The sequence below is a fragment of the Eubalaena glacialis genome, chromosome 10, assembly GCF_028564815.1.
Source record: "Eubalaena glacialis isolate mEubGla1 chromosome 10, mEubGla1.1.hap2.+ XY, whole genome shotgun sequence".
NCBI lineage: Eukaryota > Metazoa > Chordata > Mammalia > Artiodactyla > Balaenidae > Eubalaena > Eubalaena glacialis.
Window position 1 is genome coordinate 71716161 of NC_083725.1, and position 24415 is coordinate 71740575.

Below are 24415 nucleotides of genomic sequence, written 5' to 3' on the forward strand. Positions count from 1 at the left end.
AAAATACGAACACATGGAGGCTAAACAATACACTACTAAATAACGAAGTGATCACTGAAGAAATCAAAGGGGAAATCAAAAAATACCGAGAAACAAATGACAATGGAGACACGACGATCCAAAACCTATGGGATGCAGCAAAAGCAGTTCTAAGAGGGAAGTTTATAGCAATACAAGCCTACATCAAGAAACAGGAAACATCTCGAATAAACAACCTAACCTTGCACCTAAAGCAATTAGAGAAAGAAGAACAAAAAAACCCCAAAGCTAGCAGAAGGAAAGAAATCATAAAGATCAGATCAGAAATAAATGAAAAAGAAATGAAGGAAACAATAGCAAAAATCAATGAAACTAAAAGCTGGTTCTTTGAGACGATAAACAAAATTGATAAACCATTAGCCAGACTCATCGAGAGAAAAAAGGAGAAGACTCAAATTAATAGAATTAGAAATGAAAAAGGAGAAGTAACCACTGACACTGCAGAAATACAAACGATCATAAGAGATTACTACAAGCAACTCTATGCTAATAAAATGGACAACCTGGAAGAAATGGACAGATTCTTAGAAATGCACAACCTGCCGAGACTGAACCAGGAAGAAATAGAAAATATGAACAGACCAATCACAAGCACTGAAATTGAAACTGTGATTAAAAATCTTCCAACACACAAAAGCCCAGGACCAGATGGCTTCACAGGCGAATTCTATCAAACATTTAGAGAAGAGCTAACACCTATCCTTCTCAAACTCTTCCAAAATATTGCAGAGGGAGGAACACTCCCCAACTCATTCTACGAGGCCACCATCACCCTGATACCAAAACCAGGCAAAGATGTCACAAAGAAAGAAAACTACAGGCCAATATCACTGATGAACATAGATGCAAAAATCCTCAACAAAATACTAGCAAACAGAATCCAACAGCACATTAAAAGGATCATACACCATGATCAAGTGGGGTTTATTCCAGGAATGCAAGGATTCTTCAATATACGCAAATCAATCAACGTGATACATCATATTAACAAATTGAAGGAGAAAAACCATATGATCATCTCAATAGATGCAGAGAAAGCTTTCGACAAAATTCAACACCCATTTATGATAAAAGTCCTGCAGAAAGTAGGCATAGAGGGAACTTTCCTCAACATAATAAAGGCCGTATATGACAAACCCACAGCCAACATTGTCCTCAATGGTGAAAAACTGAAACCATTTCCACTAAGATCAGGAACAAGACAAGGTTGCCCACTCTCACCACTATTATTCAACATAGTTTTGGAAGTGTTAGCCACAGCAATCAGAGACGAAAAAGAAATAAAAGGAATCCAAATCGGAAAAGAAGAAGTAAAGCTGTCACTGTTTGCAGATGACATGATACTATACATAGAGAATCCAAAAGATGCTACCAGAAAACTACTAGAGCTAATCAATGAATTTGGTAAAGTAGCAGGATACAAAATTAATGCACAGAAATCTCTTGCATTCCTGTATACTAATGATGAAAAACCTGAAAGTGAAATTAAGAAAACACTCCCGTTTACCATTGCAACAAAAAGAATAAAATACCTAGGAATAAACCTACCTAAGGAGACAAAAGACCTGTATGCAGAAAATTATAGGACACTGATGAAAGAAATTAAAGATGATACAAATAGATGGAGAGATATACCATGTTCTTGGATTGGAAGAATAAACATTGTGAAAATGACTCTGCTACCCAAAGCAATCTACAGATTCAATGCAATCTCTGTCAAACTACCACTGGCATTTTTCACAGAACTAGAACAAAAAATTTCACAATTTGTATGGAAACACAAAAGACCCCGAATAGCCAAAGCAATCTTGAGAACGAAAAATGGAGCTGGAGGAATCAGGCTCCCTGGCTTCAGACTATATTACAAAGCTACAGTAATCAAGACAGTTTGGTACTGGCACAAAAACAGAAATATAGATCAATGGAACAGGATAGAAAGCCCAGAGATAAGCCCACGCACATATGGTCACCTTATCTTTGATAAAGGAGGCAAGCATATACAGTGGAGAAAAGACAGCCTCTTCAATAAGTGGTGCTGGGAAAATTGGACAGGTACATGTAAAAGCATGAAATTAGAACACTCCCTAACACCATACACAAAAATAAACTCAAAATGGATTAAAGACCTAAGTGTAAGGCCAGACACTATCAAACTCTTAGAGGAAAACATAGGCAGAACACTGTATGACATAAGTCACAGCAAGATCCTTTTTGACCCAGGTCCTAGAGAAATGGAAATAAAAACACAAATAAACAAATGGGACCTAATGAAACTTAAAAGCTTTTGCACAGCAAAGGAAACCATAAACAAGACCAAAAGACAACCCTCAGAATGGGAGAAAATATTTGCAAATGAAGCAACGGACAAAGGATTAATCTCCAAGATTTACAAGCAGCTCATGCAGCTCAATAACAAAAAAACAAACAACCCAATCCAAAAATGGGCAGAAGACCTAAATAGACATTTCTCCAAAGAAGAGATACAGATTGCCAACAGACACATGAAAGAATGCTCAACATCATTAATCATTAGAGAAATGCAAATCAAAACTACAATGAGGTATCATCTCACACCGGTCAGAATGGCCATCATCAAAAAATCTAGAAACAATAAATCCTGGAGAGGGTGTGGAGAAAAGGGAACACTCTTGCACTGTTGGTGGGAATGTAAATTGATACAGCCACTATGGAGAACAGTATGGAGGTTCCTTAAAAAACTAAAAATAGAACTACCATATGACCCAGCAATCCCACTACTGGGCATATACCCTGAGAAAACCATAATTCAGAAAGAGTCATGTACCAAAATATTCATTGCAGCTCTGTTTACAATAGCCAGGACATGGAAGCAACCTAGGTGTCCATCATCGGATGAATGGATAAAGAAGATGTGGCACATATATACAATGGAATATTACTCAGCCATAAAAAGAAATGAAATGGAGGTGTTTGTAATGAGGTGGATGGAGTTAGAGTCTGTCATACAGAGTGAAGTAAGTCAGAAAGAGAAAAACAAATACAGTATGCTAACACATATATATGGAATCTAAGGGAAAAAAAAAAAAAAGAGGTCATGAAGAACCTAGTGGCAAGATGGGAATAAAGACACAGACCTACTAGAGAATGGACTTGAGGATATGGGGAGGGGGAGGGGTGAGATGTGACAGGGTGAGAGAGTGTCATGGACATATATACACTACCAAATGTAAAATAGATAACTAGTGGGAAGCAGCCGCATAGCACAGGGAGATCAGCTCGGTGCTTTGTGACCACCTAGAGGGGTGGGATAGGGAGGGTGGGAGGGAGGGAGATGCAAGAGGGAAGAGATATGGCAACATATGTATATGTGTAACTGATTCACTTTGTTGTAAAGCAGAAGCTAGCACACCATTGTAAAGCAATTATACTTCAATAAAGATGTTTAAAAAAAAAAAAAAAGAATGCTCAACATCATTAATCATTAGAGAAATGCAAATCAAAACTACAATAAGATATCATCTCACACTGGTCAGAATGGCCATCATCAAAAAATCTAGAAACAATAAATGCTGGAGAGAGTGTGGAGAAAAGGGAACACTCTTGTACTGTTGGTGGGAATGTAAATTGATACAGCCACTATGAAGAACAGTATGGAGGTTCCTTAAAAAACTACAAATAGAACTACCATACGACCTGGCAATCCCACTACTGGGCATATACCCTGAGAAAACCATAATTCAAAAAGAGTCATGTACCAAAATGTTCATTGCAGCTCTATTTACAATAGCCAGGACATGGAAGCAACCTAAGTGTCCATCAACAGATGAATGGATAAAGAAGATATGGCACACATATACAATGGAATATTACTCAGTCATAAAAAGAAACAAAATTGAGTTATTTGTAGTGAGGTGGATGGACCTAGAGTCTGTCATACAGAGTGAAGTAAGTCAGAAAGAGAAAAACAAATACCATATGCTAACACATATATATGGAATCTAAGAAAAAAAAAAGGTTATGAAGAACCTAGAGGTAAGACGGGAATGAAGCCACAGACCTACTAGAGCATGGACTTGAGGATATGGGGAGGGGGAAGGGTAAGCTGTAACAATGTGAGAGAGTGGCATGGACATATATACACTACCAAACATAAAATAGATAGCTAGTGGGAAGTAGCCGCATAGCAAGGGGAGGTCAGCTAGGTGGCTTGTGACCACCTAGAGGGGTGGCATAGGGAGGGTGGGAGGGAGGGAGACGCAAGACGGAAGAGATATGGGAAAAAATGTATATGTATAACTGATTCACTTTGTTATAAAGCAGAAACTAACACACCATTGTAAAACAATTATACTCCAATAAACATGTTAAAAAAAAAGTGTCAGACACAAAAAAAGATGTGATATGATTTCACTTATATAAAATCCTAGAGCACTACTCAAAATGGATAATTCATCTACCAGTAAAATGTAAAAATACGAAATTTCAAGAAGAAAATTACACAATTGTTAGTTATTAAAAAAAAAAAACTACAATCAGATATCATCTCACACTGGTCAGAATGGCCATCATCAAAAAATCTAGAAACAATAAATGCTGGAGATGGTGTGGAGAAAAGGGAACCCTCTTGCACTGTTGGTGGGAATGTAAATTGATACAGCCACTATGGAGAACAGTATGGAGGTTCCTTAAAAAACTAAAAATAGAACTACCATACGACCCAGCAATCCCACTACTGGGCATATACCCTGAGAAAACCATAATTCAAAAAAGTCATGTACCAAAATATTCATTGCAGCTCTATTTACAATAACCAGGACATGGAAGCAACCTAAGTGTCCATCAACAGATGAATGGATAAAGAAGATGTGGCACCTATATACAATGGAATATTACTCAGCCATAAAAAGGAATGAAACTGAGTTATCTGTAGTGAGGTGGATGGACCTAGAGACTGTCATACAGAGGGAAGTAAGTCAGAAAGAGAAAAACAAATACCGTATGCTGACACATATATATGGAATCTAAAAAAAAAAAAAAGAAAAAGAAAAAAGAAAATGGTCAGAAGAACCTAGGGGCAAGAAGGGAATAAACATGCAGACCTACTAGAGAATGGACTTGAGGATATGGGGAGGTGGAAGGGTAAGCTGGGACAAAGTGAGAGAGTGGCATGGACATATATACACTACCAAACATAAAATAGATCGCTAGTGGGAAGCAGCCGCATAGCACAGGGAGATCAGCTCAGTGCTTTGTGCCACCTAGAGGGGTGGGATAGGGAGGGTGGGAGGGAGGGAGATGCAAGAGGGAAGAGATATGGGGATATATGTATATGTATAACTGATTCACTTTGTTATAAAGCAGAAACTGACACACCATTGTAAAGCAATTATACTCTAATAAAGATGTTTAAAAAAAAAAAAGCCCTTACCTGAAAGCCACTGGGGAGTTTGGGTCCTTTGAGCAGTAGCTGCCTATTGTATTGTTATACATTTCCTTTTAGTAAAAAGGAAAAAGCTTCAGGAGATGGTAGCAGAGGAACCAAAGTATAGCAGCACAATGCAATAAGGGGATGAGAACATAAGACAAGAGGAGTACTTGGTGATGTTGGGATAGGGATTTCATTCAATGGCTAAGAATTAGAAGGTATTTTTTAATTAGGATAATACAACCTAACACTTGCCAGGTCATTCTGACACCCAAATTAACTGACATTTCCAAGTGGTATCTAGCCAAATACGAATGTCTATGAGGATGTATATCAGAAGGGGATTCCCATCTAATTGTATATCCATGGTTGTTTTAGGTTCTAACAAAATCCTCCCATGTGTCGAAAACACAGAACGGAGTAGACTATCAATGCCCTATGTAAGAGTGGATATGGGGAGGCTAGGGATTGGATGGGTTCAGGCTCAGAGAAAATTTATGGGTAGGATGAAGGATGTACAGGGAATTCATTATAAATACAGGGAGCTAGATACAGGGCTAAAGAATATGGGAAAGCTCACAAAAGAGGTGAAACTCAGGGGTGGGTATCAATAAGAGATGGAGATAAAGAGTTCAGGTATAGGAATAACTTGGTTCAGGACCCATGTCTAGTGTCAGTACTGGCAGTTAGAAGTAGACAGATGTGGGCTCATGTCTATGCTCTTAACCACTGTGGTGTACCACTTCCCTCAAACAAAGGATGAGTTCAGGTTTGATTCAATATCCTAGCTCTAACACTTGTAAGCCAGGAATTTGAAAAAATGCTTTACCTATACTGAGCATCAGTATTCCTATTTTGAATGAGAATTAATCTTCTAGCTTCAGAGAAGATGAATTTTCATTTCACTCAAGTATTTTTTCCCTTATAATCATTTCATTCCCTGGTCTAACAAGCTCAGGGTTCTGTTCATACACCAGAGTTGTGCCATGAACAATGGCTTATTTCAGAGCAACAGTAACAATTCATTGATAAGGTTATAAACCAGAAATGCAATAGTCAATTTATAAACAGAAATGGACCTACATATTTGAGGTTGCTGGTATCATTATGTTGGCCTGAAGCAGCACATTCTCTTCAGCTTTGACTGACCTACATCGGAAGCTAGGTTGCAAGATAGGTTTGTCTTATCTAATTACCCCTGAATTGGCAGATTCAAATGAAGGATTAAGATATTTAATGACACCAAGCTTGATGTTTTCCTTTGTTCTGTAGAGCCCAGTCAGCCATTGGTATCTCATACTTGCGCCAGGATGCCCTCTCCTGGACAGTGTTAGAATGAGCACAGGTAATGTTTGCTTCTGATTCATCTCTGCTTCCAAGGCTGAATACACATCTGATTTAATATATATTTAAGGTGAAGAAAGTTAATTTCTAATGCTCTTCTGCACATCTCATACCTCTGCATCAATTGAGAGGTTGTTTTGAGTTGGTTCATAAAATTAAGTTATTAAAGAGAGAAGCCTTATTTTAGCCTTTAATGTGATTCAATTTAAATGCGCTGATTTATTGAATACTTATTTCTAAATAACATGCAAGAGATCCAGGTACAGAGAAACATAGCTCATCTATTAAACTCTAAAAGGCAGAGCTCATCATTTGGACAAGGTGATTACTGACCCAAGTTTCGAAAACTAGATACGAATCTGTATGGAATGAAATTCCTCCTTTTACTGGGCTGAGGGTGTAACATGTGCACAGGCATTGAAGCAAGAAATAACCCTGTATATTACAGCAACCACAAGCAGTTTTACATAGAATATAACATTTAAGATTGGAGAGCAGGTAGCAAGCTTCTAGAAGTTCCTAGCTTCTCCTGAGGTGCGAGAGAAGTAGAATCCTCTGGAAAGGGTGTAGAAGTAAAAATTAGATTCTTTCTGTATTGATTCTAGTTCATTAACCCCTGCCCTGACATTGGCTCCTGGTCTGAGGGAAAAGATTAAGGATGTCTGTCCAGGCTTAACCCCTCCCAGAAGCAAAAACAGCAGTGATGGTAATAACAATGCTGTTTAAGCACCTGGTATGTTTCCTTACTAGTCCCTTTTTATACAGTATCTCAATTATGAGAGCTACCCAGAGATAGGTATTATTCCTACTTTATGCTTGAAAAATTGAGTATGAAACAACTTGTTCAAGGTTACACAGTGAGTATGTAACCAAGCTGGCTTGCAAACTCAAGCCTTTTCAGCTTCAAAGGCCATGTCTTGTCACATGTCCTAAAGCGTGATGCCCCACAACCCATGAGAAAGAAGCCCATTAGGACACACCAGGGGATAAGCCAAACAGAAAAGTTTTCCTCCTTTCTAAGAAATGGGATTTTAGGTTGGGAAGTTTAGGTTCAGAAAGATGTAAAGGACATGCACTGCTCTACTCAAGTCCCTGGGGTCCTTCTCTTACAATGTAAAGCAGAATGAGAGAAAAACCTGCACTATCTCATTTGTAGGTAATAGCCACTTGTCTGTCTTGAAGTTAATTCAGGACTCTACCACCATCTCCAAGTGCTGTAAGGATATCAAACTTCCTTAGAGATTGACAGCCAGGCTGAGCTCTAATCCCAAGAAGATTCTTCATCCCTCCTCTAGAAAGGCCTTTCTGATTTCTACTTGGTGTCCTTAGACTAGCTGTAGACTACAGGGAGGTTGGAGAACAAGCAAGAGTAGGACTTGGACCCGAGGGATCATGATTCAAATAAGAAGTCTCCCCTACATAGACCCAGAGCTCTCTGGACCAACCCTGATATGCTGCAGATAACTGTTCAGTTTTAGAATCTGTGTCCATTCTTTGGGACAAAGCCTGCTATTTTCCTTCTCCACTGAGATGGTGGGAAGGTTAGAAGTGAAATTCCCTTTACCCCTGAACAGAATGCTTATAAGTGACAGGCCTCAGAGGCATTTGCAGAGCCCCAGGCTCTTGTTGACACTACCCATCCCAGGTAAGAGCATCTTACAAGGAGAATCTAGAAAAGGAGTAAAAGTCATCAGTAAGCATTCCCAACTCATAAGGAAGAACAGACTTGGGACTCCTGGGCATCCAACTTTAGATCATGCTCCTGTATAAGTCTCCAAGACCCAAAAGGAAGGAATTCTCTTGGAAGGTGACTTAGAAAGGGTGGAGTCCACACAGAGTCACACATAAGCAGGCTGAAGAGGACTCTAGTTCACTAGCCAATACAGGACCCTCCAAAATACCTCCAGGTGCTTTAAAAAGGCATGATATTTTATTCTTATTTAACATAGTCAGGCACCGTGCTAGAACAGGTATTACAGTAGAGAACAAGGTAAACACACTCCCGACTCTCATGGAACTTACATTCTGTTCAGGGAAACACGCAGGTAAGCAGGCAATCCATATTACTATGTGTGTGCAGTACAAAGACGGGTCTGTTTAGGGTGATACCTAAGCTGTGGCATTATGCATCTGTAAGGATCATCTAGGTGAGGAAGGTGAGAATACTCTATTCAAACACCAGGAAAGAACATCGGTAGTTAACAGGGACAAAATAACTTGACAGAGTTGGGAAATGGCAAAATTCAGCCCCGTAGGAAGGTAGTGAGCAGGGTGAGAATGGTAATAATAGTGGTTGGTGTTGGTAAATGTACTTGGATACAGCTCAGGTGGGAGCTGTCCTGTAGTCTCCTTCGGTTGTGTTTAAGGTGTGAGGGCTGGGCTTCTGACTAGGGAGGCATAAGTTAAGGTGTGTTACGATCTTAGAAAGAATAACGGTCACCAAATCTAGTCCCAAAGCTCAGCCACCTCCACCCAGCAGTTGAAGTGCATCCCCCCAGTCGTGGGTACACTTTTCAGTTTCATATGTTCCTGGAGATGGACAGGAAGAGGAAGAGGAAGAGATGAGATGGAGATGGAACGTCCATCATGAAAACAGCTCTGTGTGTTGTTAGGTATGAGGAAGGAAAGAGGGATAAAAATCAAATCTACCTACTCCAGGGCTTGAAGCCAGTTCAAAGGAAGGGGGACATTAGGCTTGGATCTAATAAGGTCTGGAACGTAGTAGAGGTCTGCCTACTTTCAAGAGAAATCACTTCTTATGCCCATAATTCACTAGGTATAGATTTAGCCTCTTATGTAATTTGGTCTGTGAGATCCTCCTACAACATGACTGCTCTGCCCAAACGTAGAGGGGAACCACTGCCCCAGGGTGTGGCTCAGTAGTGATGGGACTCAACATCAGAAGGGAAGATAGTGTGCAAGATGTTTCAGTGTCTATCGTAGGAGGAAGGTAACCACTGTAAGTGGGACAAGCATCAGAACAGAAGACAAATTCATTTGCCAAGTTCCGCTGATTTTTCTATTCAAAAATCTTCCCTTTTCTGGAGTAGACATTTCTTTGCATGATTACAATTTTGCTTAGTGGGGTAAAGTAGACAAGACCCCTTTAAATGTAAATCTAGACAGCGTGGTCAAGATCATTTAGCACGTGACCATAATGAGATTATAGCTCTTTTGTCTTTGGAACTAGTTCTGTGAAGTTGTCCACTTTCAGATGTGTCCTTCTGAGGAAGCAGGCAAGTTTTCAAGGGATGATACTGGTGACGACTGTATACTATTTGGATCTGTTCTGATATATCCAAAGAAAAAGTGTCATGGTCAAGGGGGCAACTGAAGAGATCATCTACAGAGGCCTGGGAAGGGTTAAGGAAACTGACAAGGGATGGTGGAGGCCCAGGACTAACCCCAGGGAGCAGCATCACCTAACTCAGGCCTACCAGGTAAGGCAAGATGCAGTTGCCAGAACACAAGTGCAGGGAAGGGGGTCACTTTTCAGGAGCTGTGGTCTTTGGTAGAAAATCACAGCACTGCCAAGTGCGCCTGGCAGAAAGGGACTGGGGAATAAGTTCTTGATGTCTAGTCTCACCCTCTTATCTCCTGCCTCACACTGGCTGAGCCCACCTAGAAATTGGAGGGAAAAAGAAAAGCAGTACCCCATAAATGTCAGCTTCTGGGGACAGAGAACAGAGATCTGGAGGAACAGATGGAGAATAAGCAATGCAAAGGGTAAGAAACCAAGACAGGTTCCCCCCAGCCTAGAGCCTTGCCTCACCCCATCTCCTCACCTCAATCACAGGCTGATTCCTGTGTACTCTTTCCTTCCCAGCCCCAGTAACTCAGCCTTTTCACCTTCCCTTTTTCCTGCTTCTGCCAACACTTTCTCTATTCTCATTCATGGTCATCTATGAGAACCTTGAGATGGAGGAAAAACCCAGCTCAAGCAGAGGGATTCTGTGGGATAGTCATCACAACCAGCTTACACGAGTTGCCATCCTCCTGGCACCATGGCTACCTGGATAGAGACATTCCAACGTTTCTTGAAGTTTACTGAATGTATCTTTGGTTTTACACATTAGTCTCAACTGTCTAAAGAGCTAAAGCTTAGGGTTACTGTGCGTCAGACACTGCCTTCTCATTCAATCCTCATGACTTCTCTAGGACACGCTACTTAATTTTGTTGTAGAATGAGGTCAGTTGTATTTAACTAAGGGGATAAAGTAATTTGCCTCAAGCTCCTACTGCCAAGATATGAAATCAGATCTGAAAAATTCTAAAGACGAGATACTGGCTACTTTGCTATATTCAAACCAACTAGGCTCAAGATGTAGAAGACAAAGCTTCTAACATACTTATTCCCCTGACATTCTTCTATTGTATATAGGAACACATTCTGGCATGATCCTTTAGACCCTAAAAAATATAAAACTATTTCCATGTTGTCTTTCTCAATATACATCTCCCCATTAGCCAATTGCTCTGAACTCTGAGTAAGGCCGATTCTTTGGCCAAATAGTCATCTAGGCTTCATGCTATTCTACAATGAATGTTATCTTTTTTCCCTCCTGGGGAGAACACTCTCTGCTTCTGGAATCTTATCCTCATTCAGCCTCCAAGAAAGCAGTAAGCCCTTGCATGGATCTACCTTTGGGCAGACAAAAATTGAACTCCAATCATCAGCTCTCACCTGTCAGAAATCATTTTTGTTCCACCCCCCGGAGAGTCTTCTTCACTAGCCTGTATCTGCCTTGTGATCTTGGCCTGCAGATTAAATATTTCAGCTCATCCAATAGCTAATGCTGGCCCCAAGATTAAGCTTTGACTTATCATAGAGTCTAGATAGTCCCAGGGGTCTATCTAGAGTCCCAGACTGTATCTTTCAGTATCAATGCATCTCTAATCAAGGAGCCCTCACACTGAATCCTGCTTATATGATTCTAAGAAATACCTAATAGTCAACCTACAAGAGTTAAATGACTTAATAGTTACTTGTCCACCTTAGGTCACTTTCATTGATGCAAAAACATTACTTTGAGAGTCATATTGCAAAAAAAGATATTCATACATTTCATTCAAATATGTATTCTGGCTTGTTCTTGATAAATCTGTAGACATCCTCACATAGTAATAACTTGTGACATTATTCTGTAACTTTAAAGAATGTTTATAGAATCTTATCTAGTCAATCAACCTATTCCTTATTATAGGACCTAAGAATATTCTTGTCTTTAATTTCCAGAAAAAAAAGTTCTACTGCATTTTGAGGCACAAGTGAGAAGGTGCATTTATAACTAGCCATGCTCACTTTTCATAATGTCTGCTCGGCACCCAGCTCCTTCCAGCTCACTGGCATTCCAGGATTGGAGTCCCTGCACATCTGGCTCTCCATCCCCCTTGGCTCCATATACCTGGTGGCCATGGAAGGGAATGTCACCACTCTGGCTGTGGTAATGGTGGAGCACTGCCTGCACCAGCCCATGTACTTCTTCCTGTGCCTATAGGCTATCATTGACCTGGTTCTGTCCACTTCCACAATTCCCAGACTGCTGGGAATCTTCTGATTTGGTGCTGTTGACATTGGCTTGGATGCCTCCTTGGCTCAAATGTTCCTCATCCACTGCTTTGCCACGGTTGAGTAAGGCATCTTCCTTGCCATGGCTTTTGACCACTACATAGCCATCTGCGACCCACTCCATCATACCACAGTGCTCACTCATACTGTGGTGGGATGTTTGGGGCTAGCTGGCCTCTTCTGGGGTGTATTCTACATTGGACCCCTGCCTCTGATGATCCACCTGCAGCTGCCCCTTTACAAAGCCTGTGTCATCTCCCACTCCTACTGTGAGCACATGGCTGTGGTCCCCTTGCCATAGCAGAGGCCAGGTGGGAGCACTTAACAAGCCAGAGGGTTGAAATTACTCTAAAAACTGGCAAAAATCAAAGGGGCTTGGCCCACAGGGAGTTTTAAAAATAGTTAATAGGATATGGTGTCCCAAGGGCCAAAATAGATGGGCAGCCAGCTAGGCTCTGCTTACCATTCATAGAACAAGGCAAGAATGGAGGATGAGGAGGATGAGGAGGATGAGGAGGATGAGGAGGATGAGGAGGATGAGGAGGATGAGGAGGATGAGGAGGATGAGGAGGATGAGGAGGATGAGGATGGTCACTCCAATAAAGTCAGTCTCTTGCTCAGTTCCCAGACCTGTGCCAGTGTTCAGATCTAGGACTGTAACTAAAGAGGTACCTGGATACCTAAGTGGAAGAACTGTGAAAAATCATGCCTATTATATACCATGATGATTTCCTGAGACCTTCCTAAAAGATAACTTTGGTCATTTACTCAGGCAATTTTATACTAAAAAGAGGGGAATACCAAGGCATTGAAGGTTAAAGTTTGAGTTGACAATGACACCCAGAAATCAAAAGCATAATCTTGGTCCCTCTGTTAGAGTTGGGGTTCTACTCTGGGTAGCAGAGTCTAGTTAGTAATTGAAGTTTTGGAGAAAGTCAGTTCTCAGTCACTTAGTGAATAATTAGAATGACTGTACTTGGTAGGTTGAGTAACTTCCATGTGGTGTTGCTGGCCTGTGAGGTAAGAGCCAAAGAGTTGGGAAGGCCAAATAACCTCTAACACTTCTCTCCACCAAGAGTCAAAAATGCTTCAGAGGTACATGGAGAATTTGGCAAATGTATTGTTTTCCATCTTAGTAATAAAATACCAAAAACAATTTCCATTAACAGGGGATGGACAATAGTTCTCATATACAGTTTGCCTCAAGGGCATGTTAACTCTTTTCCTGTGTCATAATATAATTTGAAGATGACTGGGCATCCTATGGACCTCCACCATCATCCACCGATGGCATGTTGATCTGGCAAAATGAGCTAGAGGTGTTTAGTACCATAGAGGCCTTAGTAAGACACACATGCTCCAAAGTGTAGGAGACAAATCTTAACATTCAAAACCTAGAAATTCAGTGAATTTTAGGGAGCCAATGGTTAAAAATCATTACCAGTAAAAGATCTTCATCTTGCATATTTTACCAGATAGAAAGCATAATGCCTACCACCTTGGATTCTGAAGAGAATGTATTCCTCACTTAGGAATCTTGCTTTAGTCCATATACCGAAAGACATGGAAGTATAGCTTTGAGTGGGCCCAAAGCAAGAAGGCTGTTTTAGGTCCAGACTACGGTACAAGTATCACTGCCACTTAACATTATGAACGAGCAACAGTAGCAGCAAAGGAGACTATGTGTGGACCCAGCCACGTAGATGCCCCATGATCAAGGTTGACTGCTGCCTCTGAATGCCTGTCAGCAATAGACATCAATGCTGAAACCCAGATATAATAGGGTTATTCCTCAAGGAGGCCACTTGGTGGCAAGTCAACTCCTCTGGGCCTCTTGAATCCTAGGAAGTACAGTGGTTTGCACTACCAATGACACATACTATTCTGGGCATGTATTTGCCTTTCTTTCCCACAGAGCCTTGACCAGCACTTCCCTTTGAGGGCTTCCTGAATGCCTGATTATAGGCAGGACATCCCATATGACATAGTACTGAAAGAATAGACACTCTTCAGAGGAGGATATGCAGGACAGGGCTCATAACCATGGGATTCACTGGTAACATTACCAGTTTCACCAACCAGAAGGAGTTGGTCCCACAGAATGCCAGAGCAGTCTTCTAAAAACAGCTAAAAAACAGTTCAAAAGGCAGCACTTCACAGAATTGGAGTCCTATCCTTTAGGATGCAATCTATCAACTGAAGTAACAGCTGTATCTCTGAACAAAATTTCAGAAACTGGGGCTGTAGAGCTCATCCTTCCTTCCTTTCCATTTTGCTCTTAGCAAGACAGGCCCACAGTAACTATGGAGGAGCTTCTCCTAAAATCTGAAGGAGATCTGTGCAAGGCAAGCAGGGATTGTGGTGGCCATAAAAAAATATGCTTTTCAGATTGGACTGCAAGGAGCATATTTGACTGATAGTCTCAATCATTGTGCTCTCAAGTTCATGGCATTGCTAAGCCCTAGTGGCTTCCAAACAATAAATGAGCACAGCGCTAATAAGGCAGGTCTACTGGAGTGGGATACCGGATTCCTCATGAGTTCCCTTGGCTAAAGACTTACATGCAGCCTTGCCAAAGTGTTCTTAGAAATACACGAAAGCCTAAGACCTTCCTCTTCTTTCCTCCCTCCCTCTCGGATCAGATCTGCATTGTGATTTCATGGCTCTTCCAGCCTCAGGATCCCTCTTTGTCTTACTTCATGAGCATTTCCTTCATGAGCATTTCCCCTCTGTATACCTCTGACACATCTAATTTAATGTTGGCACCTGCTTCTCAGAGGGCCCATTCTAATGCAACTATGGTAACTCCCACTGAAAAATCTTCAACTCGTGTGCACAAGTCAGTCCTGTGAGGAAAGCTAATACCTCTTATAATTATAAACCTGATGGAGAAAATGTTCACATATTGAGGTATGGGGAAGTCTTTTTGGCTTATACATGGCTCAACTTGACTTTTTGTGAACTAAGACAGACTCATTCATTGCCTATCAAACACACAGCACATGCTCTTTAACCATTAAGGTAAAGAATGTCCATTTTAAAGATAAGGATAAATAACTCCTTTCCTATGGCATCCATGTTAACTCTCCATCAAAAATAAGGTTCCCTTCCCAAACACCAGGTCCTGCTGTCTCACTGTACAGATACGCAGTTTGTCTCTTTTGAAACTTTAAAGGAACATCCCCCTGTCATATTTATGCCTTATCAGAACAAGGAATATAAGACTATGCAGAAATATGCATCAACTGAGCAGTTTCTCGAAGCTGAGAGGCTGTCTCCTGGGCTACAGTCCTGTTTGGCTCAAGAAAGCCTTTCCTATTATAGGCTGTTTATTGATTATTTCTGTCATACAGCCCCTGATCTCTCTTCAAAGACTGCCCTCAGAACTTTGAGAATGAAAGCTGTGTAACTGTCACACTCTCAATACATAGCTTAGCGATGCTCTCTTTTCCTTACCCTGGAACAGAATACATGAGCGAAGTTCTAAGTGCAGATAAATCTGAAGGACCTCGTGTCAGTAGTGTCCTCAAGCAATTGAGTTTAAGGTGTAGCGTGAAGGCAGAGCAGCTAGCTTGAAGTTAACAGGCATTCCCACAATTCATGATGCCTCATGGGAAGGGAGACACAGCTATAAGAATAGCCTGATACTGCTCTAGACTAGCAGATTGAGGAACCTGGGCTGCAACAGTGTCAGTTTTCCTCCGTAGCAGCTTGTTTTTAAGTGTTTGGTTACTACCATTAAATTACCACTTTTTTTTTTTTTTTAAAGTTTTCATTCCAAATTGCTCCTCTCTCTCCCTCCCAACTGTTGTACTCAGAACAGATGGGAAAATAGTATAAGGGATATATTACCAACTGTTTGGTCCTTGTGAGGCAAAAATTTGAACAGCTCTGGGATTTTGGGGGAAGCTGACTAAAATACTCCTGGAGGTACCTCAGCATCTCAGCCACTGGGCTGAAATTTTAGTTGTGTTGACTACCAATCTGAGTTGTTTGGACTTTCTTCTTATGTGGAGGTCCCTTTCTCCAACCGTTCCCTGAGGTTGCCCTATCCTTATCTCTAACTCAGCTCACTCTTGGAAAGTGTCTCTTACTTATTTAATAGATATTACCTAATGGGACTCTCTGAGCTCCAAACTACAGCTTTGATATTAGAACATTCATAGCTCATAGATAATGGTCTTTGCCCAATTTGGTTCACATAGAGCTACAGGTAATAGTGTCCCCAGCCTTCTTATACTGAGGACTGACACGTTACACAAGGACATTTCTACCCCCAAATCTGCTTCTTCCCTATTAGATGTAGGTTTTTAATTTTATTTTGTGGGGAGAAGGAAGATTTACTATCTGTATTTTGTGCCTTGGGCTCTTCATCCAAGGACCTCACACACCCTTTCATTGATGCTGGGGATTTTGCAGCACATGCTCATTGTCCTATAGTAGCCAATGCGTCCAGGGGCAGTGAACTCACAAGACAGAACAAAGATGTCTGAGAAACTACTCTTTAAGAAAAAAGACCCCACTGAATTAGAGTCCATTAGAAGGAGAATTACTGGGAAGACCTTCAAGATAGCAGAGGAGTAAGATGCGGAGATCATCTTCCTCCCCACAAATACATCAGAAATACCTCTACATGTGGAACAACAGAACACCTGCTGAACACTGGCAAAAGACCTCAGACTTCCCAAAAGGCAAGAAAATCCCCACTCACCTGGATAGGGCAAAAGCAAAAAAAAAAAAAAAAAAAAAAAAAGACAAAAGAATAGGGACAGGACCCGCACCTCTGGGAGGGAGCTGTGAAGGAGGAAAAGTTTCCACACACTAGGAAGCCCCTTCACTGGCTGGGACGGGAGGTGGAGGGGGGAAGCTTTGGAGCCACAGAGGAGAGCGCAGCAACAGGGGCACAGAGGACAAAGCGGAGAGATTCCCAAACAAAAGATTGGTGCTGACCAGCACTCACCAGCCTGAGACACTTGTCTGCTCAACCACCAGGGCAGGTGAGGGCTGGGAGTTGAGGCTCAGGCTTTGGAGATTAGACCCCAGGGAGAGGACTGGGGTTGGCTGTGTGAAGACAGCCAAAAGGGGGCTAGTGCACCACAGCTAGCTGGGAGGGAGTCTGAGAAAAAGTCTGGACCTGCCAAAGAGGCAAGAGACCATTGTTTCGGGGTGTGTGAGAAGAGGGGATTCCTTCCCTGTGTGCCCACAGAAGGCAGAGCACCACCTAAGTGAGCTTCAGAGATGTGCACAAACCATGGCTATCAGCTCGGACCCCAGAGTTGGGCATGAACTGCTAACACTGCTGCCACTGCCACCAAGAAGCCTGTGTGCAAGCATAGGTCACTACGCACACCCCCCGGGAGCCTGTGCAGCACGCCACTGCCAGGGTTGCGTAATCCAGAGACAACTTCCCCAGGAGAACATATGGCATGCCTCAGGCTGTTGCAGTGTCACACTGGCCTCTGCTGCTACAGGATCACCCCGCATTCCAATTATGACTACCATACCCCTCCCTCTCCCAGGCTTGAGTGAGCAAGAGAGCACTAATCAGCTGCTGCTTTACCCCTTTCTGTCTGGGTGGGGAACAGACTCCTCAGGGTGGCCTACACACAGAGTGGGGGCAAAAATCAAAGCTGAACCCCAGGAGCTGTGAGAACAAAGAAGAGAAAGGGAAATCTCTCCCAGCAGCCGCAGGAGCAGTGGATTAAATCCCCACAATCTACTTGATAAACGCTGCATCTGCGGAATACCTGAATAGACAACAAATGTTCCCAAAATTGAGGAGGTGGACTTTGGGAGCAACTGTAGACTTGGGGTTTGCTTTCTGTGTCTAATTTGTTTCTGATTTTATATTTATCTTAGTTTAGTTTCAGTGCTTATTATCATTGGTGGATTTGTTTATTGGTTTGGTGCTCTTTTCTTTTTAAATTTAGATATATATATTTTATTTTTATACATTTTTAAACATTTAAAAAATTGTTTTCCTTTTTCTTTGAGTGTGTATGTGTATGCTTATTTGTGTGATTGTCTTTTTAGGTTTGTTTTTACCATTTGTCCAAGGATTTTGTCCTTTTTTTTTTCTTTTCTTCTTCTTTCTTTCTTCCTTTCTCTATGAGCTGTGTGGCTGGCAAGGTCTTGGTGCTCTGGCCGGGTGTTGGACCTGAGCCTCTGAGGTGGGAGGGCTGAGTCCAGGACATTGGACCACCAGAAACCTCCCAGTCCCACGTAATATCAATTGGCGAGAGCTCTCCCAGAGATCTTTGTCTCAACACTAAGACCAAGCCCTACCCAACGGCCAGCAAGCTCCAGTGCTGGATGCCCCATGCCAAACTAGCAAGACAGGAACACAACCCCACCCATTAGCAGAGAGGCTGCCTAAAGTCATACTAAGTTCAGACACTCCAAAACACACCACCGGATGCAGTCCAGATGACCAGAAAGACAAGATAGAGCCCCACCCACCAGAACACAGGCACCAGTCCCCTCCACCAGGAAACCTACACAAGCCACTGAACCAACCTCACACACTGGGGGCAGACACCAAAAATAACGGGAACTATGAACCTGCAGCCTGCTAAATGGAGACCCACAATACAGTAAGTTAAACAAAATGAGAAGACAGAGAAAGGTGCAGCAGATGAAGAAGCAGGGTAAAAACCCACCAGACCAAACAAATGAAGAGGAAATAGGCAGTCTACCTGAAAAAGAATTCAGAGTAATGATAGTAAAGATGATCCAAAATCTTGGAAATAGAATGGAGAAAATACAAGAACCATTTAACAAGCACCTAGAAGAACTAAAGAGCAAACAAACAATGATGAACAACACAATAAATGAAATTAAAAATACTCTAGAAGGAATCAACAGCAGAATAAACAGCAGAATAACTGAGGCAGAAGAACGGATAAATGACCTGGAAGATAAAATAGGGGAAATAACTGCCGCACAGCAGAATAAAGAAAAAAGAATGAAAAGAATTGAGGACAGTCTCAGAGACCTCTTGGACAACATTAAACACACCAACATGAGAACTATATGGGTCCCAGAAGAAGAAGAGAAAAAGAAAGGGTCTGAGAAAATATTTGAAGAGATTATAGTTGAAAACTTCCCTAACATGGGAAAGTAAATAATCAAGTCCAGAAAGCACAGAGAGTCCCATACAGGATAAACCCAAGGAGAAACACACCAACACATATATTAATCAAACTATCAAAAATTAAATTCAAAGAAAAAATATTAAAAGCAGCAAGGGAAAAGCAACAATAACATACAAGGGAAACCCCATAAGGTTAGCAGCTGAACTTACAGCAGAAACTCGGCAAGCCAGAAGGGAAGAGGCAGGACATATTTAAAGTGATGAAAGAGAAAAACACACAACCAAGATTACTCTATCCAGCAAGGATCTCATTCATTTTCAACAGAGAAATTAAAACCTGTACAGACAAGCAAAAGCTAAGAGAATTCAGCACCACCAAACCAGCTTTACTACAAATGCTAAAGGAACTTCTCTAGGCAGGAAACACAAGAGAAGGAAAAGACCTATAATAACAAACCCAAAACAATTAAGAAAATGGTAATAGGAACATACATATCAATAATTACCTTAAATGTAAATGGATTAAATGCTCCAACCAAAAGACACAGACTGGCTGAATGGATACAAAAACAAGATATGTATATATGCTGTCTACAAGAGACCCACTTCAGACCTAGGCACACATACAGACTGAAAGTTAGGGGATGGAAAAAGATATTCCATGCAAAAGGAAATCAAAAAGCTGGAGTAGCAATACTCACATCAGACAAAATAGACTTTAAATAAAGACTATTACAAGAGACAAAGAAAGACACTACATATGATCAAGGGATCAATCCAAGAAGAAGACATAACTATTGTAAATATTTATGCACCCAACATAGGAGCATCTCAATACATAAGGCAAATGCTAACAGCCATAAAAGGGGAAACTGACAGTAACACAATCATAATAGGGGACTTTAACACCCCACTTTCACCAATGGACAGATCATTCAAAATGAAAATAAGAAAAAGAATTTTTAAAAGACACATTAGATCAGATGGACTTAATTGATATTTATAGGACATTCCATCCAAAAACAACAGAATACACTTTCTTCTCAAGTGCTCATGGAATATTCTCCAGGATACATCATATCTTGGGTCACAAATGTAAGAAAATTGAAATTTTATCAAGTATCTTTTCCGACCACAATGCTATGAGACTAGATATCAATTACAGGAAAAAAACTGTAAAAAATACGAACACATGGAGGCTAAACAATACACTACTAAATAACTAAGATCACTGAAGAAATCAAAGAGGAAATCAAAAAATACCTAGAAACAAATGACAATGGAGACACGAGGACCCAAAACCTATGGGATGCAGCAAAAGCAGTTCTAAGAGGGAAGTTTATAGCAATGCAATCCTACCCCAAGAAACAAGAAAAATCTCAAATAAACAACCTAACCTTACACCTAAAGCAATTAGAGAAAGAAGAACAAAAAAACCCCAAAGTTAGAAGGAAAGAAATCATAAAGATCAGATCAGAAATAAATGAAAAAGAAATGAAGGAAAAAATAGCAAAGATCAATAAAACTAAAATCTGTTTCTTTGAGAAGATAAACAAAATTGATAAACCATTAGCCAGACTCATCAAGAAAAAAAGGGAGAAGACTCAAATGAATAGAATTTGAAATGAAAAAAGAGAAGTAATAACTGACACTGCAGAAATATAAAGGATCATGAGAGACTACTACAAGCAACTATATGCCAATAAAATGGACAACCTGGAAGAAATAGACAAATTCTTTGAAAAGTACAACCTTCCAAGACTGAATCAGGAAGTAATAGAAAATATGAACAGACCAATCACAAGCACTGAAATTGAAACTGTGATTAAAAATCTTCCAACAAACAAAAGCCCAGGAACAGATGGCTTCACAGGCGAATTCTATCAAACATTTAGAGAAGAGCTAACACCTATCCTTCTCAAACTCTTCGAAAATATAGCAGAGGGAGGAACACTCCCAAACTCATTCTATGAGGCCACTGTCACCCTGATAGCAAAACCAGACAAAGCTGTCACAAAGAAAGAAAACTACAGGTCAATATCACTGATGAACATAGATGCAAAAATACTCAACAACATACTAGCAAACAGAATCCAACAGCACATTAAAAGGATGATGCACCATGATCAAGTGGGGTTTATCCCAGGAATGCAAGGATTCTTCAGTATACGCAAAACAATCAATGTGATACACCATATTAACAAATGGAAGGAGAAAAACCATATGATAACCTCAATAGATGCAGAAAAAGCTTGACAAAATTCACCCATTTATGATAAAAACTCTCCAGACAATGGGCATAGAGGGAAACTACCTCAACATAATAAAGGCTATATATGAGAAACCCAGAGCCAACATCGTTCTCAATGGTGAAAAACAAACCATTTCCTCTAAGATCAGGAACAAGACAAGGTTGTCCACTCTCACCACTATTATTCAACATAGTTTTGGAAGTTTTAGCAACAGCAATAAGAGAAGCAAAAGAAAAGGAATCCAAATCAGAAAAGAATAAGTAAAACTGTCACTGTTTGCAGATGACATGATACTATACATAGAGAATCCTAAAGATGCAACCAGAAAACTACTAGAGCTAATCAATGAATTTGGTAAAGTAGCAGGATACAAAATTAATGCACAGACATCTCTAGCATTCCTATACACTAAAGAAAAATCTGAAAGAGAAATTAATGAAACACTCTCATTTACCATTGCAACAAAAAGGATAAAATACTTAGGAATAAACCTACCTAAGGAGACAAAAGACCTGTATGCAGAAAACTATAAGACACTGATGAAAGAAATTAAAGATGATACAAACAGATGGAGAGAGATACCATGTTCTTGGATTGGAAGAATCAATCTTGTGAAAATGACTCTACTCCCCAAAGCAATCTACAGATTCAATGCAATCCGTATCAAACTACCAATGGCATTTTTCACAGAACTAGAACAAAAAGTTTCACAATTTGTATGGAAACTCAAAAGACCCCGAATAGCCAAAGCAATTTTGAGAAAGAAAAAGGGAACTGGAGGAATCAGGTTTCCTGACTTCAGACTATACTACAAAGCTACAGTCATCAAGACAGTATGGTACTGGCACAAAAACAAATATAGATCAATGGAACAGGATAGAAAGCCCAGCTATATACCCACACACATATGGTCACCTTGTCTTTGACAAAGGAGGCAAGAATATACAATGGAGAAAAGACAGCCTCTTCAATAAATGGTGCTGGGAAAACTGGACAGCTACATGTAAAAGAATGAAATTAGAACACTCCCTAACACCATACACAAAAAAAACTCAAAATGGATTAAAGACCTAAATGTAAGGCCAGACACCATCAAACTCTTAGAGGAAAACATAGGCAGAACACGCTATGACATAAATCACAGTAAGATCCTTTTTGACCCACCTCCTAGAGAAATGGAAATAAAAACAAAAATAAACAAATGGGACCTAATGAAACTTAAAAGCTTTTGCACAGCAAAGGAAACCATAAACAAGACGAAAAGACTACCCTCAGAATGGGAGAAAATATTTGCACACAAGGCAACTGACAAAGAATTAATCTCCAAATTATACAAGCAGCTCATGCAGCTCAATACTAAAGAAACAAACAACCCAATCCATAATGGGCAGAAGACCTAAATAGACATTTCTCCAAAGAAGATATACAGATTGCCAACAAACACATGAAAGGATGCTCAACATCACTAATCATTAGAGAAATGCTAATCAAAACCACAGTGAGATGTCACCTCACACCGGTCAGAATGACCATCATCAAAAAATCTACAAACAATAAATGCTGGAGAGGGTGTGGAGAAAAGGGAACCCTCTGGCACTGTTGGTGGGAATGTAAATTGATACAGCCACTATGGAGAACAGTATGGAGGTTCCTTAAAAAACTAAAAATAGAACTACCATATGACCCAGCAATCCCACTACTGGGCATATACCCTGAGAAAACCATAATTCAAAAAGAGACATGTATCACAATGTTCATTGCAGCACTATTTACAATAACCAGGACATGGAAGCAACCTACGTATCCATCGACAGATGAATGGATAAAGAAGATGTGGTATATATATACAATGGAATATTACTCAGCCATAAAAAGAAATGAAATTGGGTTATTTGTAGTGAGGTGGATGGACCTAGAGTCTGTCATACAGAGTGAAGTCAGAAAGAGAGAAACAAATACCGTATGCTAACACATATGTATGGAATCTAAAAAAAAAAATGGTTCTGATGAACCTAGGGGAAGGACAGGAATAAAGACGCAGATGTAGAGTATAGACTTGAGGACACAGGGAGGGGGAAGTGTAAGCTGGGAAGTGAGAGAGTAGCACTGACTTATATACACTACCAAATGTAAAATAGATAGCTAGTGGGAAGCAGCTGCATAGCACAGGGAGATCAACTCAGTGCTTTGTGACCACTTAGAGGGGTGGGACAGCGAGTGTGGGAAGGAGATGCAAGAGGGAGGGGATATGGGGATATATGTATACATATAGCTGATTCACTTTGTTATATAGCAGAAACTAACACAACATTGTAAAGCAACTATACTCGAATAAAGGTGTTAAAGAAAAGGAGAATTATTAGAACAGATGGATGACTACTAGCAGTGGTCATGTGTTTGTATTACGTGCATAAGAGAAATAGGATTTAACTTGGCACAAAGTTGCCTTAGCTTTGTAGAAGTATATGGGTGAGGAAATAGAACAGTCCTTCATCCTCAGTCCCACTGGGAGGTCCTATAACTATGCAGCCTCCTGGACTCTCATCCCTGCAGGGATGTGACTGAAGGTGAGAAAGGATCAAAGGATGAGGCTAACATGAGTTACGTTCCACCTTACAGAGATCCCTGCATTGATATTCCACTGGAGTTTTGCCTTTTCAAGTATATACGTCCAAGACCTATGCCATAGACCCACAGGTCCATCTTTTTCTCAC

The 24415-nt window shown here is 40.6% G+C and overlaps 1 pseudogene; it reads left to right on the forward strand.

The window, feature by feature from the left end:
- The first annotated feature begins 12081 nt into the window (after positions 1 to 12081).
- Positions 12082 to 12657, forward strand: LOC133099875 (olfactory receptor 52M1-like; annotated as a pseudogene).
- The last annotated feature ends 11758 nt before the right edge of the window (positions 12658 to 24415 follow it).